The sequence below is a fragment of the Sceloporus undulatus genome, chromosome 4 (assembly GCF_019175285.1).
Source record: "Sceloporus undulatus isolate JIND9_A2432 ecotype Alabama chromosome 4, SceUnd_v1.1, whole genome shotgun sequence".
Taxonomy (NCBI): Eukaryota; Metazoa; Chordata; class Lepidosauria; order Squamata; family Phrynosomatidae; genus Sceloporus; species Sceloporus undulatus.
The window spans coordinates 225,219,033-225,239,603 of NC_056525.1; the positions used below are offsets into that span (position 1 = coordinate 225,219,033).

Genomic DNA, 20,571 nt, shown 5'->3' on the forward strand with positions numbered 1-20,571 from the left:
AACAAGGAATATGACTGTTTTCCTTCAAGTCACCTACAATTCCTTTTGGCTATGTCACCACCAGTCTTGGAGCCTTTATTCTGTTGACAGGTCTGCAGCTACTTCTGCCTTTTGCTATCTGCCCCAAGAAGTCAGGCTTCACAGGCCATAAAGAGGTTCCTTTCTTTTGAGCAGTCAAAAAGTGGGAAAGGCAACTCCCTTCCCTTCGTGTTTTTTGGCTGCAACTCCCATGATCACTGACCACTGACTATGCTAGATAGGCTAATTGGAGCTCCAATCTGCCACCATTTGGAGATCCTCATGTTGCCCACTCCTGCCATAAAGAGTCCTGTGGCAAGTTCTTTGGCAGAACTTCTACCTGTGTTTACCTGAGGCTGGCTGAAGGTGTCCTTGTACATGGAAAGGAAGGTGCCCATCATGTTCTTTTCATCCAAGTAGGATTTGCCAAAAGTGACATAATACACATACTTGATTAATCAAACCATCAATCTGCATTTAGGGACTGTTTTTATTCCTAAAGCAACATCTTAAAACATCCATCAAAAACATTTTTATGGGGGTGATTTCCTTGCTTTCCTGCACCCCCCAGATTTAGCTCAAATGCTTCAGGAACAGTTGGTCAAATGCTCAGACACTGCTCGTTTTTAAAAGAAAGATATTTTAATGTTAAAATACACAATTTTGATGAGAGAGAGAGAGAGAGAGAGAGAGAGAGAGAGAGAGAGATGCAGAATAGATTAAACATTAGCTGGAATCAAAATCTTCAGAAAATATTATTAAATTCATTAAAATTTCCCCCTTACTGCTAACAGATAGAATTCCCCTCATACTTAATTATTACTAATTATGTAATAATAATCACCCATACTTAATTACTACTAAATAACTAACTATTAATTATCACTAAGAAGTAATTACTAATTATTAATTAATTATTGCTACTAAATTAATACTTTGTTGCTACTAAATTGCTACTAAAATTAATTTTAATTTTTACCTAATGCTGTATAGCATTTTATTGTTTTTAAACTTTGATTGTTTAATTGTAGTTTAATATTGAGGAGGGGGTTGGAAAGGGATCAATTAGTATTTTATTGTATTTTTAATGCATTTTTACTGTTGTAACCCGCCCGGATTCCTAGTGATTGAGCAGGCTATAAAATAAATAAATAAATAAATAAAATCATTATAAATAAATAAATAAATAAATATTATATTATTAATACTAAATGTACATTTATATAAAAATTAAACTTTTAATTAATGTTACATTGATAATGATATTAATTACTGATACTGAACTAGAAGGAACTGAATTGACCTTGATTATTGTTTATGATGTTAGGTATATCATTATTCATGTAGTGAATTTAGTTCCATTTGTTTGTTTGTTTGTTTAAATTAATTTATATTCAAGGAAGCTTGTAGCAAATTAAAGTACATCTTTTCCAATCATCTATAGATGATTTAACAGTTTACTGCTAAATTTTGTTTGCAAACTAAATTGTTATTTCACACACACACACACACACACACACAAAAAAAACCCATTAAGATTGTGGAGAAAATTGGACACGAATGGAGACCACAAAAAGGACTTGGGGGATGGCTTTGCACACCCTTGCTCTATCTTGATGAAGAACTCTGGTGATCTCTAAAGCTTTCACATTTTTTGAAATGTGATGATGGGTGATCCTATGAAAAACATTGCCTACCTTTTAATTTTGGACTTTGTTTTATTGCTTTCTTTTGAGTTCAGTGCAGACTCTTTTTTGGAACTGTTTTAGTACTTTAAAGACTGGAACATTATAGCTTTCAAGGAACCCATAATTTGGCTCCTCCTTGACCTAGTCTGGCACTAGCTCATAAGCCCTTTTGGCTGTGTCATCATATGTCTTGAAAAGCTTTTGGCTTTCCTTGACATTCCTCTGTCCCTCTAGCTGAAATAATTCTACAGATATTCTGCACAAAGTAGAAGTGAGTCATCTGGACGCCTGAGGGCCTTGGAAACTGTGGAAGAGGAAACAATGGATTTCTTCTTTTTTTTGCTGGACCTGCCTACTCACAATTGAAAGTGAAATTGAGTTGAAAATATTTACTTTTAAAAAACAGACCTGTAAGCTATGTGTAACAAAGCGGCTCATGCTCAAGAGAAATTCAATCTCCATTATTATTGCATGCTGAGGCTCCTTCACCCGGAATTCCAAAATCCAAAAAAACTCCAAAATCCAAATTGTCCACATGGATGGCTGAGACAGTGACACCTTTGCTCTTTGATGGTTCAGTGTGCATAAACTTTGTTTCATGCACAAAATTATTAAAAATATTGTGTATAAAATTACCTTTAGGCTAAGTGTATAAGGGTGTATATAAAACATGAATTTCACATTTAGAATTGGGCCCTATCTCTAAAATATCTCATTATGCTTATGCAAATATTCCATAATCTGAAAAACTCCAAAATCCAAAACATTTCCTATCCCAAGCATTTTGGATAAAGGAGACTCAGCCTGTATTGTTGTTGTTGTTAAAATTTTATTCTAGTGTTTCAGCTATTGTTTAAGACTTTGCAACTTTCAAATAACTTAGCTGATGTAATAAGTGGAAGCTGCAATTTCAGCCCCAGCTGAGAATCTTTTATTGCTTTGGGAACTCAATAGTGAAGGAGAAATGTCCTGAGGTGCATCCATAACTTAGTGGGAATTAGGTTCTAGCATTTCCACAGAGCAATCATGAAAAGCAAAAGTAATTTTTCTGTCTAGGGTTAGAAGTCTGTCTGGCACTGTGTGACAAAATTGCTAATCAGTAGGTGCTGTGTGTTACCATTATTATATGGTGAACATGGAACAGCGTTTTGAAATTTAACCAATTTCCATTGCCTACAATCCTGAAAGACATCCCAACAGAAGTGCAGGCATACCTCAGTATACCAAGTCTTTGCCAAAGAAGTTCCCTTTTACAGAGTCTTTTTGCATTTTTCTTCCTTGTCCTCTGTCTAGATTTTTTAGCAACACCAGTATTGGGAAGATGGTGAAGGAAGGCAAGAGAAACTAGCATGTCTGCAGTAAACAGTGCAACAGAGATTGGGCTAGAAAAGGGGGAGTCCTGCACTAGCTATCCTACTGTAACTGTGTGTGTCTACCTACAACAGGCAAGGCAAATGGCAGTTACTCCTAGAATCATTTACTGAGCATGTATGAAGAGCAAAACAAAGAGAATGGAAGAACAAACCAGCCTGCCTCACCAGCTACACAGCATGCTTATAAAAACATAGATCTATAAGTTTGTCCACCAAAATGGAAATCATAAGCAATAAGGAGGCTGGTGAAAGGAAAAGTCATCTCTGGATACATTTTGGAAGAAATCTTCTGGTAGTCTCTAGACTTATGCAAGGAGCCTAGGTACCTAGTTGTTCCATTTCACATGTGTATAGTATTAGTTGAATACAACTAATTGAATACAAACCTTGCTGAACCGTGTTGAATGAATCAACTTTTTTGTGCTGTAGGAATCTGTCCCTATTCTTTTTGTATTACCTCTTTCTCTCCTACCAGATTTTCTGTTAAAGTAATGTCCAGGAATACATCTACTTTGTTAACTGAGTTGTACCTGTACATTTTACACTAACCATAAATAATAATAATTTAAAAAAGGCACGTTCCCCCAAACTTCTCTGTGACCTGAATCCTACTATTAGTTTAAACTAGGATAGACCTACTGAATCAAAAAACATTACCCACATATCAACTTGCCATTCAACAATTGATCCAGTGATTCCACTGCAGTTGAGACTAACCAGTGGGTTTAGGTTTGAGCCTCCTACCTGCAGTTCCTTTCTCTGCATGTAGATGTTCAAACATCTGTCACTCTGGGGTTGTCCGCATTGGCAAAATAAAGCAGCTTCAAAGTGAATTGAAGCCTATCTGTTCAAATGACAGACTATACCAAACTGGGTGGTAACTGACATAAAACCATACTCTGAGATTAAAAACCAGAGCAAAAAGGTCTGATACTCTGCTTTAATGTGGAAAATGCACATCATCACACCAGCATATAAACAGCACAGCACAAGTGCTGGAATGCAGTAAAGCCCAGGTGATGTATGGAGGCTGCCTGAAGCATGTCCCTTGAGACCAGTGAGATATAGCTGCTGGTGCCATTGTTTGACATACAGTTGTTTCAGTTTAGCATATAGATGCATGAGTGGTCAATTGCATCATCAACCCATTGCACCATCGAGCTGTCACACACCCCATGATGTGAAAGTATAACAAATAAGGCAGGTTGCCAGTAATGCAATGGATGTAATTAAAATATAAACAAACCAGACAGTCCAACAGGGGAGGCTCCATGATTATGTTTTCCCAATGTGTCACTAGGTATACTGATGCACTGTACAGGTATACTGATGCACTGTATCGCTCATGCAACTTCGCAGCCAGTCACATGTGGCATCCAATGGTATGGTAACTGGGTGCGAAGAGGGAGTTAATTCCTGTCTCAGATGGTATGTCCCTGCAGTGGTGCGCATGTAGGGGGTGGGGAGGCAAAAAAACAAAAACAAAACCAAGAGGTATACATGTGGCTTGATGCTGCATGGTATGGACCAGGGGTCGGCAACCTATGGCCCGCAGGCCGCATGTGGCCCGCCGAGGCCTAGGGACCGGCCCAAGCCCAGCCCTGCCACAGATTGCCGCCGGGGCCTTTGGCCTCCAGCGCAAGCACGCGGGGCCTTTGCTTCCTGCGCAAGCACGTGGGGGCTTTGCGCATGGGGCAAGCAGCAGGCAAGGGGGGCAAGGAGGAGCAAGCGGGGGCAAGTGGCGGGCAAGGGGAGCAAGGAGGAGCAAGTGGGGGCAAGCGGCGGGCAAGGGGGACAAGGAGGAGCAAGCGGGGGCAAGCGGCAGGCAAGGGGGAGCAGGGGGGCAATTGTCTATAGAAGCCTCAGAAACATGCATTTATATTAACATTTTTTTAAAAATCAGCAGATTTTTTTGCGTGTCCTCCATTTTTTTATTTAAAAAGTGTCTTCCATTTTAAATTTTTGTCCTACATCTGTCCCGGTTTATTTATTTATTTAATTTTAAAAAAAAATTTTTTTTTTGGCTTTGGCCCCCCCGAGTTGTCTGAGGGACAGCAACCGGGCCCCCGGGTCAAAAAGGTTGCCTACTCCTGGTGTGGACTGACCATAGGTGTTCTGCCTGCCTTGGGAGCAGCTGTGCGAACAGTGGGGTTTACAACCACTCTGGGAAAACCAGGATCAGCCCAGTTTTTCTTTTTCATCTGCTCAGACCCTCTCATACTTGAATAGAATGGAGACAGAAGGGTCTGTTAATTGCAGGGATCTAGCCTGGTTCAGGGCTCTCTGTTCATCACTGTGGCCTTTGTAGATAAGAGGAACATTGTATAATATCTCTGTTGTTGGAAAATTTACTAACCAGTTTCAGGCAAATAGGAACGATTTCCCAGCTTTCTCTGAAGATGCCAGCCACAGATGCTGGCGAAACGTCAGAAAGAAACTCAGCTAGAACATGGCCACATAGCCCCAAAAACCTACAAAAAACTATGGATGCCGGCCATGAAAGCCTTCGACTTTACACTCGCATTTTTTTGTTATTTGTCTCTTTAGACAAAATTCTGTAATTTCCCACATTTGAGATCCAGTAAAAATCCAATTATTTCAGTAGTTTTATAGGTGTTTCCCTTTGAGTTATAAAAAAAATTGAAGGATGTTAATTTTTAGAGCTGAAGTTGAAAAGGTTCATTTTTCAAAGGGGAAGGAGGCATAGAGATGGCAATGAAAATGATTTGTTTTATATAAAATGCCAAAATACATAATTATATGCTTCTCTACATTTACCAAGTCTGTGAGCAGTCTTAGGCAGCTGCTTAATCGCTTCTGTCTAAAATGTGAGCAATTCCCTGGAGGCTATATCAACCTAAAAAGTGACATTTTGTCTTAAATCTTTGTTGATAAACTAGAAAACAGAAAATTAAGTATTAGCTATAAGATTTAGCCACCACATCTGAAACATTTAACAGCTCCCTCATGGGAAAGGATATACCAGCCTTGCTTTTGTGGGGAGTTTTAAATGCATTTAACTGCTTGTCATGATGGCTTTGTGAACTACATTTGTATAGCTGTTGAAAGGTGTACGAACAGTAAAATACAGAATGCTGCTGGTTGGAAAGAAAACTTAACTCTTGGGATATCTTTTAAAAATCATTCTGACAGGTTTCCATTCTGAGCTAGTAAAAGGAAAATTGAACACTCCAATGAGTTTAAAGAGAACAGACCTGCATGGAATAAGTACACTTATTTATGACATTAATATTCCATTTTTCTTGTGATGGAAATGAAGGTGAAGACATAGGATTCAATTCTGTTAATGCAAGGGTGCACAATGTGTTGCTGTTTTTCAGGCTCACATAGATCAAATGAAAACGTTTTTCAGAATCTCTTTGTCCAAACAACTTTTTTTTTTGCTCCAAAATGACCTTTAGGGGTATGGCAGGCATTTGTACCCTAAACAAAATAATATCTCATTTCCATGATCAAATTGCCACATGTGACAAAAGTAGCTGATTTCTGATGGGCTTGGGCCGGTTTTCTACCTTTACATCCACCGTGTGACACAGGAGGGCTCTATCCTCCTCCGCAAATTCCAGATTAGAAGTGGTTAGGGTTCCAATTCCAGTCACTTGTGAGCTTTTAGTGAATGATGAGGGGGGACTACACTCCTTTGACAAATGAAACCACCATTTATGGAAACCTCCAGGAGTAGAGGGGAAGCATTTTTAAAATTAAAAAGAAATCTCCCCCAGTAAGGATTTGAGTATGGGGAATGTGAATGGCTTTGTGCCCATTTTGCTTCATTAAGGTTGCTTAATAAGGTTTTGCTGAAATAAGTTTGACTTAAATAATATTTCATTCTGTCGTACCACCAGTGGGTTGACTGCACTGACATCTATGATCTAAATCTTATTGGTAGTCCCACTATATCAGAGTGGACTCACAGAATCAATGAAATTTACTTAACTCTTGATTCAGCATTCAACATTTGATTCATGGAGTCTCTGGTTGGGACTGTCCATTGTTATTTCCAAAGGTGTTGCATTTTCTTAAATTAACAAGAGATAGCAGATCAATGGCACCTCGCCCCCTCCAATTAGGCTTTTTACCATCAGCCAATTCTGAGCCTCATTGTAGTTCCTTTTCCTCTTTATATCTGGGGAAAAGGAATGGATTCTAGTCAACAATATCAGTAGAACCTAGACAGCCGCATCCATCAATTTCCAGGGACCAGAAGAAAGTAATATATAAAATCGCAACTAAACCAAAGATCCTTATCAAATCCGTTTCAACATACACAAAATAAAATGTGTAACATTGACACTCCGTATAGAAGACAACATTGTACAATATTGTTCCTCTCTTTTTTGGTGAGGAAGAACTGTGTGGTTGAGTCTGTATGGACTGTCTGCGTCCAGTGTTATAACAGTGGTGGAGACAAGCGCTTATACACACTTACATTCTTTTATACCAGAATAACAGCCCAACAAGTCATCTGTGCTTGGGATCAATGTGGTGGGTTCACATGTTTATGTGAACTTACCTGATTTGTGCTACCTGAACCCAAAAGAAGACTCCCAGATCCTTTTCACACATAGTTTCATTCATCCAGGTGTCGCCCATTCTATATCTGTGCATTTCATTTTTCCTCTCTAAGTGCAGTACCTTCCATTTCTCGGTGTTGAAATTCATTTTGTTAGCTTTGGCCCAGCTTTCTAATCTATGAAGGTCATTTTGAATTTTGATTCTATCCTCTGGGGTATTAGCTACTCCTCCTAATTTGGTGTCATCTGCAAATTTGAAAAAGTGGGGTGGGGAAGCTTACCAACAAAGAAATTATCATAAATACATCTGGTCTTGGATTTAGCAAGCTTACCCAACTGCCCCCCTCCCTGAACCCTATTTTGGAACCATCCAAAGCCTGCTGTGACGAGTTTAACAACTTCTTCGCGGATAAAATCTCTCGGATAAGGGCTGATCTCAACGCCAGTCTTAGTTCAGAATCTAGAGTAGAGGTGCCCAGAGCTTCCGTGGACTCTGTTATACTGGATCATTTTGAGTCTGTAAGTACCGAGGATGTGGACAAGATTCTTCGTAGTGTTAGGAAGACGACATGCTCTCTCGATCCCTGTCCTTCATGGCTGGCAGCTCAGGGGGGAACGGTTGTAACTGATATGTTACACGATATTATCAATTCATCTTTCAGGGAAGGGCGGTTTCCATCTAGTTTAAAAACGGTCATTGTAAAACCTTTGTTAAAAAAGCCCTCCCTAGACCACCTAATTCGGAACAATTATCAGCCTGTCCCGCTGCTGCCTTTTTTAGAGAAGGTGATCGAGAGGGCGGTTGCCTTCCAGCTTCAAGGGATGAAACAGATTTTCTAGACCCATTTCAAACTGGCTTTTGGGCGGGCTATGGAGTTGAGACTGCCATGGTCGCCTTGGTCGATGATCTCCATCTGGGCATGGACAGGGATAGCGTGTCCCTAATAGTGCTTTTGGACATCTCAGCGGCCTTCGATACCATTGACCATGGTATCCTTCTGGAACGCCTGAGGGAGTTAGGTATCGGGGGCACTGCGCTCCAGTGGTTCCGTTCCTACCTCTCGGGTAGATTCCAGATGGTGCAGCTCCCTCAGGGAGCGATTTTGTCCCCCATGCTATTTAACATTTACATGAAGCCGCTGGGAGAGATCATTCGGAGACACGGGGTGCGGTGTTATCAGTATGCTGATGACACCCAAATATGTTTCTCTGTGCCTCTGACTGATGCAGTGACTAGGGATGGCATCTCTCCTCTAAATGCCTGTCTGGAGTCGGTAATGGGCTGGATGAGGGAAAACAGACTCAGCCTGAATCCAGAGAAAACGGAAGTACTCGTGATAGGCTTTCCTGGCCTGGGGAAGAAAATTTTTCCACCTGTCCTGAATGGGGTCACGCTTCCCGTGAAGGACTCAGTTCGCAGTCTGGGGGTGCTTCTGGACTCGTCGCTCCACCTAACATCTCAGGTGGATGCGACGGTCAGGAGCACTTGTTACCAGCTTCGGCTGATACGCCAGCTGCAACCCTACCTGGGCCGGGGGACCTTGAAACGGTGGTACACGCTCTTGTAACCTCTCGGTTGGATTTCTGCAATGCGCTCTACATGGGGCAACCCTTGTACCAAACCCAGAAGCTTCAATTATTACAGAAAATGGCAGCAAGGTTGGTTACTGGATGCTCCAGGACCAGCCATATAACACCAGTTTTGCAAGATCTACATTGGCTGCCTGTTTGCTTCCGGGCGCAATACAAGGTGTTGGTTATAACCTATAAAGCCCTAAATGGCTTGGGCCCAGGGTACTTGGAGGACCACCTCTCCCCATACAGTCCGCCCCACACTCTCACATTGGGCGGAAAACATTTGCTAAGAGTTCGTAAAACAAGATACATTTCATCTCGGAGAGCATTTTCCATCTCAGCTCCTCAGCTTTGGAACTCCTTGCCCGATGAGCTCCGCGCTGTCACCTCCCTAGATATATTCAAGAGGAATTTGAAGACCTTCCTATTCCGCCAGGCTTTTCCCCATGAGCATTAATGTTATCTTTATTCTCCCCTTGATGATGCATACTGTTCAATCTAACTATTTGTTATGGTTTTTAATGTTTTTAATTGTTTTGTAAGATAACTGGTTTTAGATGATGTGGTGGTTTTAGATATGGGTGGTTGGTTTGCACAATGTTGGGGATATATGTTATTGTTTATCTGTTTTTGTTATATTTCTTCATGTTGGGAACCGCTGTGATCTGCACAGGAACAGCGGTATATAAATAAAAATTTTATTATTATTATTAACATGCAGCAATTAGTTTATGCATGTTTTTTTTTTGGTTGCACGCAGGCCAGGTTTATGTATGCATTACTGGATTTGCAACCTTTCTCTCTCTCCCTTCCTTTTCTTTCTATTCCTTCCCCATTTTGTATGACAGATTTCATTTGTGCAGGGACCTATGAATTTTTCTTATGATGGTAATGGAATAACAATAATAATAATGGGCCTACTTCTTCTCACTGTCATTTGTTAAGATTCTCTAGGGTGGGGGGGGCGGGCAGGGGGAAATAGGCACAATTCAGTGCTTCCAAGTCTTACCAGTTTGACAGGTAGTGAGTAAGCGTATACTTAATAACTCACTTAATATAAAGAATTTAGAAGTTATCTCTCTTTGGCTGGCTTGTACTCACACTTTGATCCAGGTAGCTGTATATTACTGGTAATTATAAGACAATGTGTATCTTTAACATCATTTCTCAAATGCATCATTGTAAGCAGGTATACAGTTTTTTTCAAAACATTTTCTCCCTCCTTTGCACTGTGGGATAGATAAATGCATAGTGGGACATAAGGAGATGCAGGGGGGAATGTCTTCACCAATTTGTAGCAAGTTTAGATTACCTCAGTGTATAAAGCCATTTACTAGAATGGAGTATGAAATCCAGGTTTATTTCTGTTAACCATCCTCAAGTCGATTTCAACTCGTTGCAACCCTGTGGATGAGACATCTTCAAGACTTCCTGTCCCCTACTACTCTCCTACATTCTTGCAAATTCTTCCTCTCTTTCTACTTCCCTCCACCTTTCCTAACATTATTGTCTTTTCTAATGAGTAATTCCTTCTCACGATGTGGCCAAAATATGACAGCCTCAGTTTAGTCATCTTTGCTTGCAGGGACATTTCAGACTTGATCTGTTCTAGTACCCATTTATTTATTCATTTTGCTGTCCACGGTATCTTCAGCATTCTTTTCCAGCATCACATCTCAAATGCATTTATTCTCTTCTAGTCCATTTTCTTAACTGTTTTTGGCCCAAAACAGAAAGGCAAAAAGCTCCACCTTCGGGCTGATCTGGGGGCATGGCATACCCTCAGACTGACCAGAAACCGTGCCAAGGCTGGGTAACATGGCCCAAACCTGACCACAAAAGGAGTGGGGGGAAAACGCTTCTTGCTGGCAGTCTGTTCTGGACTGTAGCAGTGGCCAGCCTTGGTCACGACAATCCCATACCGCTCAGAGCTCGATTGCGGATGGAGCGGTCAGAAGCCACTCCAAGCCACCAGTCTATTTGATCCCTTAGTTTTATTTACATTCAGTAGTAAGCTTGCCTTTGCACTTTCTTCTTAGACCTTCCTCAGTAGTTGATCTAGGTCTTTGACGTTTTCTGCTAATAGTATCCAGACTCAAAGTGGATGACCTTAAATCCATTTACGGTACTAGAATAGAATACTGAATTAAGGGAACTAGCCTCTGAGTAAACACACATAGAATTCATTAGAATATTATGTGCATATCCAGCCTCTTGCCAGCTTCAAGGAAAAGCCCCTCTCAGGTTGCATCCACGCTGCACAAACAATTCAGTTTGACACCACCTTAACTGTCATGACTCCATTCTATGGAGTCCTAAGATTTTTGTAGTTTCTGTGGTTCCACAGCTGTCTGACAGAGAAGGCAAAATGTCTCACAAAACTATAAATCCCAGAATTCCATAGCATTTAAAGTGGTTCCAAACTAGAATATTTCTGTAGTGTGGATGCACTCTCAGTGTGCTTGTTTGTGCAAATGGTGGGAACTGTCATGAATCTAATTTTTAAAATGATTTGCTTTGAGCTTACCACTTTATATATGGTAGATGCACCATGAAGCATTTTTAATAGCTCCTAGGGTGCATACATAGGAGCGTGCAAAGATGGTAGGGTATGAAATATTCAACATTTACGACAGCTACCATTTTGTAAATATAGTTGCTAATTGGCCAAATATGTTCATGAAAAAGAACTATAACAGTCAGCTGTGGCTGCAACACACCATGAGTCCAATGGAACTAATTGGTATGCCAGAGGTTTTTTTATATTTATAAAAGTAATGTGTTTAATTTGCATAAGATAAAACAGGCATCTTTCCCCAGTGGGGGGTAAACATGGGCAAGAATAATTCAGTGTTGGAGTTGTTGATATAAGATGTCAAGGCTGCAACATTTTTGCTGATATAACATGAGCATGTAAGACTACTTAAGTATGTAATTAAAATCTTTTGCAGTCTGCTGACAGTTTGAATTATCTTGTTTCCTTTTTGAAAAACCTAAACAATGAGGAAATGCATGGTGTGTTTACTGGCATCCCTTGCAGTTTCCTTTATAGTTATGAATTTTTAAGAAACATAATTCTAAGAGATTTGTTCAAGAAAGACTGTGCCACAGATAACAATATTGACCTTGTGTGTTGCTGTGGTTTAGGAAATACGTACACATGAATCTATAATAAAATAAATCATGTCTTAATGTTTAGGTCTCCTGTACTGGAAGACACCTGTTCTTTTTTGACACATTATAGTATGTGAGCTTCAGGCTTCTGAAAGTAATTGTGCTTTTTTGTAGCACTTTTTGGGTCATGACTTTCACATTCCCTTTTGAAAAAGTCAGCTAAAATCTTAACCAGCTGATAGTCATTTCCCAAACTTTTTAGAAAATAGTAGAGTAAGTCCTTGGTATCTGCTGGGATTTGGTTCCAGGACCTGCATGGATACCAAAATCCATGGATGCTCAAGTCCCATTAAATACAGTGTCAGAGTCTCTTATATACAAAGGCAAAATCAAGATTTGATTTTTGAATTCATATGTTCTTAAAATGTTTTCAAGCCATGGTTGAATTGGTGGATAAAAATTCCATGTATATGAAAAACCAACTGTACTTGGAACTTTATCCAAGTGGAAGCTCCAAAGAATTGTCCCAGACCCATACACTAGTGAGACATTGTTCAGCCTTTAATACAATGCAAAATTAATATGGACCCTTTGTGCAGTTTTTCCACTGATGTCAATAGTTCCATCTTCTGCTTGTTATGAAGGTAATGTACAGGTGCATACCCTTAGGTTAAGATTCTTGTAGAGCTGCATAGGGATGTTAACTAAGATAATAAAAATCAACATGATACTTGTATACCAAACTGTCAAGATGCATCATTTTAAGACTATAGCAATATGTTGTGACATTAGTAGTGTTCTATTTAAAATAGCTTATATAAAGAAGATTCCAAGATCAAGGAAATAAGCAGGCAAGCAGGAAAAGACATAAAGTGTCATGAAATAGAAAGGGCATCACTGGCATTTTACATTTCAACTAGGAGACTAGGGTCTGAATCCCTGCTTGGCCATGGAAACCCACTGCATGACCTTGGACAAGTCATACTTTCTCAGCAAACACAACCCCCCCCCCCCTAAACAAATCTATCAAGAAATCCTCATAATAGGTGCACTTTAGAATTGCCATAGTTCAGAAATTACTTGACGTCACACAACAGCAACAACATCTCAACTAGTTGGACTGGATAGCCCTTGTGGTCTCTTCCAATTGTATGATTCTATGATACCAATGAACAAGATAGCCATATGCTTATAAGTGCCTAACTTTGCATTCTGGACATTTTGCTTCCACTCTACTGTATGCATATGAGAAAGTAGACTTTAGTATATAAAAGCTTATGCTGTCAACTTCTTCCTTTCTGTTAGTCTCAAAGGTGCTACAAGATCTCTCTAAATACTGATTCTACAGACTAACTATCTTTGAATTCTGGACATTTGTAAATCTAAATAGTTGTGCTGCCTTGGGAAACCTATTTGCATAATTGTAAAACTTCTTTCTTATATATTCTTCCTGCACTGCATACACACAACAACAAAAAGAATTTCTAAAAGCACAGGATACTCAGGAGCAGATGATAATAATAATAATAATAATATTTATTTATATACCGCCCTATGGCAAACCAATCCGGGCGGTTGACAACAGTAAAATATAAAATATAACAATTAAAAACACTTTATCCCTCCCCCCCTTAAGACAATATTAAACAGTATAACATATTAAAAACACAACATCAAGCATAAAAACAGCAATTAAAACCCTGATATCCCTCTGTTGATCCTCGACCATCACTGAGATGGGGCCACGGGAGGAATCAGGGAATCAGGGAACCTGGGCTGGTTAGTCTGGAAAGGCCTGCCGGAAGAGATCCGTCTTGACCGCTTTTTTAAAGCTGTCTAATGATGTTATCTGACGGATCTCATCTGGCAGGTCGTTCCAGAGTTTGGGGGCAACAGCAGAGAACGCCCTCTGGGAGGTCGCCGCAAGCCTAGATTTTAAAGGCTGCAGTAAGTTCTTCCCAGAGGACCGGAGAGCGCGGGGAGGATTGTACGGGAGGAGGCGGTCCCTGAGATAGCTTGGACCCAAGCCATTTAGGGCTTTAAAGGTGATAACCAACACCTTGTACTGGGCCCGGAAGCTGATAGGCAGCCATGGAGGGACCTCAAAACCGGAGTAATGTGGTCCCTCCTAGATGTTCCTGAGACAAGCCTGGCTGCCATGTTTTGAACCAGCTGTAATTTCCGAGTCAAGCACAGGGGTAGCCCCATGTAGGGTGCATTACAGAAGTCAAGGTGTGAGGTTACCAGTGCATGCACAACCGTCTTGAGATCCTTTACTTCCAGAAAAGGGCGCAGCTGGCGTATCAGCCGAAGCTGATAACAGGCACTCCTGACCGTCGCATTTACCTGATTTGTCATCAGGAGCGACGAGTCAAGGAGCACCCCCAGACTGCGAACACAGTCGCTGGAGGAGAGTGTGACCCCATCCAGGACTGGAGGTTGCAACCCAATTCTTGGTTTCGGGGCCGCTACCATGAGCACCTCCGTCTTGTCTGGATTCAGTTTCAATCTGTTTTTCCTCATCCAGCCAATTACCGCCTGAAGACATTCATTGAGAGAAGAGATGCCATCAGAATTCGAGGCCGACGAACGAGATACGGAGAAATAGATTTGGGTGTCATCAGCATACTGATAACACCCAGCACCATGACTCCGTATTATCTCACCCAGCGGCTTCATATAGATGTTAAATAACATCGGGGACAAAAAGGTGATAAAGGTGATGCAAAATGAATATAGTGGTTTAAATACAGTGCACTCCACTTGTCTGTTGACTAATATGTCTGCTTCTATTGAAACACAATTCATTTCTTGCAGCAATCTCTATTCTAAATGCATGGTATACTCAGTAGATGCTGCAAGTCCCTGAATAAAGTAAGAAAGATGGAAATTAATAATTGTGCTAATATTTTAATTACCATTTTTCATCAGCTCATATTTTGCTAGCGATTAGAGAACATGGAAATGTTAATATGCAAATAGGGCAGGGAAAACAAGGATGCTGCAATTGACATCTCAGCCTTCTTCTGTTCAAGAGAAAATAGATTCAGACACATGTTTAGAGGGTCATCGTATAGAATCAAGTTTGGATCTCATCCACATGTCCTGTGGTTGGTAAAGCATCACTTCCCTGGAGACATAGCACTAAAGTAGACACATATTGTAATGATACATGCCTAGGGTAGCATCAGAAATCATACCATTAGCATTTTAAGAAGGCTTCCCAGAACACTGTTAGACTGGTAAAGAAGCCACAAAAGATGTGCACAGCTTGAATTTTGTTGGAAAAGAGAATAAAAATGCCAGGCAGATACGGGGAAGGAGTGACTGCAGCTCTTGCAAAAAGTAACAGAGAAACATTTGTTCTCATAGGATTTTATCACAAGAAGAAGATTGGGAGTTTATCTCATTAATATCCTGGAAAATTGTGCAATTACGTGAAACAATTTCACATGGCATTGCACACAGCACACCATTAAAGTGGTAGCAAAGAAGCATTAACACGCCTCTTTTTACTTTCGGGTTTTCAGCGACAATGCATTTCCAATATATTCACGCAATTGTATTGGATAACCATTCGTGCAATTACTCGCCATTTCTGCTTCATTTGTGAGATGCTTTAAATGTGCTTGAATCTCTCTTTAATGTTGAAATTAGCTCCAGTGCGATAAAATCCATAGTGAGGAAAAAGACTATTGTTGAGATGATTGTACCCATCTCAACAGTAACAGGGCTTGGTGCTTTTCACTGGCAAAAGGAAGTAATTGTGGAGTAATACATTTCTAATCTCCTTTGGCATTTTTACTTGTTGTATTATATGCCTATTACCATCAGTGATATAGTGGAAAGTTGCTAATTGTGGCTGGTTTTAACTATTGTGAAATCTTTTGTATTCTTTGTCTGAGAAATTGATCAGTTTTATGGCACTTTTAAAAATGTACACCTATGTACACTTTTCAATATATAAACATTTTTGAGTGCTATGAATAGTCATACCCGTCCCCTCTACAATACAATATAATAGGGTTCAATGCGGATTCTGTTTATGTGGACAGAACCTCAAGCAGTGTATGAACATAAGCCACTAAAAGTACCCTTGTAATGTCAGAATTAAAGACGCACACACCATTATAAAGAAACACACACTGTCCACTATGGTAGTAAAAGTGCTCTTCATTTGATGTATATAAAAGTCAGTGATATCTCCACCCCTAACCCAGCCAGCCTCAGATCAATATGAGGTGATGCTGGAGCATCATCTCTGAATTTCTAATAACATTGTGAATCAAGATCTAATGGCTGAGGGAGAATGTTTCGAGGTGTGTGCACCAGTGGCAATTCGCTCTTGCTTTCTGCACAACGTAATCACTGTCAGATGCTTCTTCGGGCATTTACAAGCGTATTTCTGGAGATGAATCCACAACTGTTAAATTGTTTAGCAAGAAATCCAAGAAATTGTTCTGTACTAAAGGAGTGACTTTAATAGAAAGTGTGAAGATGACCTAATGAAGAGTTTCTTGGTTTGACATACTTAGTTATTAAGCAAGCACTAACCTAACAGCAGAAAGTAATAATACTGGATGCCTTGCTCCAAATGTATGACAATAAAAGAGAATGTCCACAGGTATGTTCAGTGTTTGTGTGTATGTTCAAACAAACTCAGTAGGACTTAAATTATGAGAGGACGGTGATAGAATTGTATTGTTAGACTGATAGTAATGAATATAGTGGCCTGTGTCCAATTATATCATTGCACTAAGTTAAGGTCTGTTGTGCTAGTGGTAGTGCATTTGCAGACTCTGTGTCAATAATAATAATAATAATAATAATAATAATAATAATAATAATAATAATAAAGTTTATTTATATTTCTCGCCTCTCCCAAGGATCGAGGCGGGATTACATCAGTAAAAACAATACAAGAATACAAAATACGATCAATAAAACTCTAATTCTGAATTAATTGACATTCCTATTAGTTCTCTAAAATAAAAATTCATCAATTCATCAATAGCCAAAAATCATAGTCAGGAGTGGAGCAGTCATCATAACCTTTTATATGGAGTTCGGTGGATAAGTCCGCCAGAAGAGATCCATTTTGAGTCCCTTCTTAAAGGCCTCTAAGGTAGTGATAAGGTGGATCTCTTCCGGTAGGCTAGTCCATAATTTTGAAACCGCAGTAGTAAATGCCTTATGGGAAGTTGTCATTAACCTAGTGTTATGATGTTCCAAGAAATACTTCCCAGATGTTCTAAGTGTCCAGGGAAGATTGGGTAGGAAGAGGCGTTCCTGCAGGTAACTCAGGCCCGAGCCATGTAGGGCATTATTATTATTATTATTATTATTATTATTATTATTATTATTATTATTATTATTATTATTATCCTTTATTTATAAAGCACTGTAAATTTACACAGCGCTGTACATACAATATTTTTAATGAGACGGTTCCCTGCCCTCAGGCTTACAATCTAAAAAGACATGACATAAAAGGAGAAGGGAAAGGTGGAAATAACCAACACCTTATACTGCATGAAGTCGAAGGCTTTCATGGCTGGCATCCAAAGTTTTTTGTGAGTTTTTCGGGCTATGTTCGGCAGATACGTCAGGAATAAACTCTTCTAGAACATGGCCACATAGCCCGAAAAACCCACAAAAAACCTTATACTGTGCCCAGAAGCTAATTGGCATCCAGTGAAGAGATTTCAATACTGGTGTTATATGGTCAAACCTAGATGTACTGGTGACCAATCTGGCTGCTGCATTTTGAACCAATTGAAGCTGCCAAACTTGGTATAAGGGTAGCCACAAGTAGAGTGCATTACAGAAATCTAAACAAGAAATTACCAGTGCAAGTACCACTGCTTCAAGGTCCTTTTGGTCCAGGTAGGGACGCAGTTGGAGTATCAACCAAAGTTGATACCAGGAACTCCTGGCCGCTGCATCTATTTGAGATGACAACTGCAAAGACAGATCCAGGAGTACTCCCAAACTGCGAACCTCATCCTTTAGGGGAAGTGTGACCCCATCCAGGACTGGTTGAAAAAACTCCATCCCTGGACTTATGGTACCTATCGCAAGTTCCTCCATTTTCTCTGGATTCAGCCTGAGTTTGTTTTCCCTCATCCAGCCCATTGCTGACTCAAGGCAGGCATCCAGAGGAGAGATGCCATCCCTAATCACTGCAACAGTCGAAGACATAGAGAAATAGATTCGGGTGTCATCAGCGTACTGATGACACTGCGCCCCATGTCTCTGGATGATCTCTCCCAGCGGCTTCATGTAAATGTTAAACAGCATGGGGGACGAAATGGCACTCCCTGAGGGATACCAGATGTCAGCTCTCTCTTAGAAGAGCAGCTGTTCCCCAGCATCACCATCTGGAATCTGCCTGAGAGGTAGGACTGGAGCCACTGGAGTGCAGTGCCCCCAATGCCTAACTCCCTCAGGCGTTCTAGAAGGATACCATGGTCTACGGTATCGAATGCTGCCGAGATGTCCAAGAGCACCAACAGGGTCACCCTCCCCCCTAGATGCCCTGACAGAGATCATCAACTAAGGCGACCATGGCAGTCCCCACTCTGTATCCCGCCCTGAAATGGGTCTAGATAATCGGCTTCATCCAAGACAGCTTGGAGCTAGATGTCAACCGCCCTCTTGATCACTTTGCCCAAGAATGGTAAGAGGGAGACCGGCCTATAATTATTTCTCACTAGGGGATCCAGGGAAGGTTTTTTCAAAAGCAGTCTAATAACCGCTTGTTTTATTTTCGATGGAAACTACTATAGATTATAGTAGTAATTTTGTTGCATCCCCTCCCTGGGCAGTCAACCATGATGGGCAAGGATCAAGGGGGCTTGTAGTCTTCTTAACACTTCCAAGAATTTTGTCCATTTCATCGGTATTTACAAACTGAAAGTGATCCAGTCTAACATAGTCCCCAGAGTCACTGGACACCTCTCTTCCATTACTGCTATAATGCCCGCATCTAGATCAGCCCTTATCTGAGAAATTTTGTCCACAAAAAAGTCATTAAAATCATCTCAGCAGGCTTTAGTTGGTTCCAGTAATAGGTTTAGGGTGGCAGACGATCAGGTTAACTCTTTAACCACTCTCAACAGCTGTGCTGCCCCTCCATAGGAATCTAAATAGTTTCTATGGCGTGTCTTGTCAGATAAGCATTGAAGTTTCTGCCACCAGCATTCTAGTCGTTGCACAGTCCACTTCATTCTATGAAGATCTTCTGTGTACCATGGTTTTTTATTTGAAGTGGTCTGGAAAGGACGCTCGGGAGCGATAATGTCTATGGCCTGGGTAAGATCATTATTCCAGGTATCCACCAGGGCATTGACAGAATCGCCGTCATTCCCAACCATAAAACCCTCTAGGGCTTCCAGGAACCTTTTGGGTTTATCAACCTTCGTGGGTGGACCATTCTAATAGGTCCTCCACCCCCGAGGGGGATCTGGGTAGTGACCTTCAGTCCCTCTTTGACCAGAAAGTGATCCATCCATGACAGGGCAGTAGTATGAATTACTTCTTGATCCATACCAAAGACCACATCGAGTGTATTATCAGCACAATGTGTTGGACCTGAGACTATTTGGGACAGGCCCATGGCATTCATGGAAGCCATGAACTCCTGAGCTGCACCTGTCAGATCTAATAAGCTGGACTCGAAGGGGATGTTGAGGTCCCCCAGGACAAGAAGCCTGGGAGACAAGGCGGCATCCAGTACAATATTTATAGGGTAAGCAGCCAGTTGTGCAAATCATATGCATAAATAATTGTGCAACCAGTTGTGGAACATCTTGCACAACTGCTTTGTATAGTCACTTGTGCAAAGGTGTGGTCCAGTACAACCCCATCAGCAAGAACTTGAGTTCTACTAATATTACATTTCATTAGAGGTAGTGGGATTTACCGTTGAATATCTACAGTATGCATTGGATTATAGAATTGCAAAACAGATGGCATCTTGAAATCCAGGTGCTGTGGTGATTGATACAAGGTGGATGTACAAGGGCACCCCCCCTTTTTTCCCAGGGGTGTAAATAAGATGAATCCTGGAGCAAAAAAGAAAAAAAATAGTAGTTACTCCAAAGAATCAAAAATAGTTAGAACTGGCCAACACCACAGTCTCTCCTTGCAATCCTCTTCCCCTGACTCAAGTAGGAGTGTAAATTTACAGCACTATACAAATAAAGCTTGATGATGATGATGATGATGATGATGATGATGATGATGATGATGATGATGATGATGATG

General features: G+C 40.6%; 1 protein-coding gene across 1 annotated transcript in view; it reads left to right on the forward strand.

Moving 5' to 3' along the window:
* Positions 1–20,571, forward strand: part of OXR1 (oxidation resistance 1) — a 268,660-nt gene that overhangs the window by 120,724 nt on the left and 127,365 nt on the right.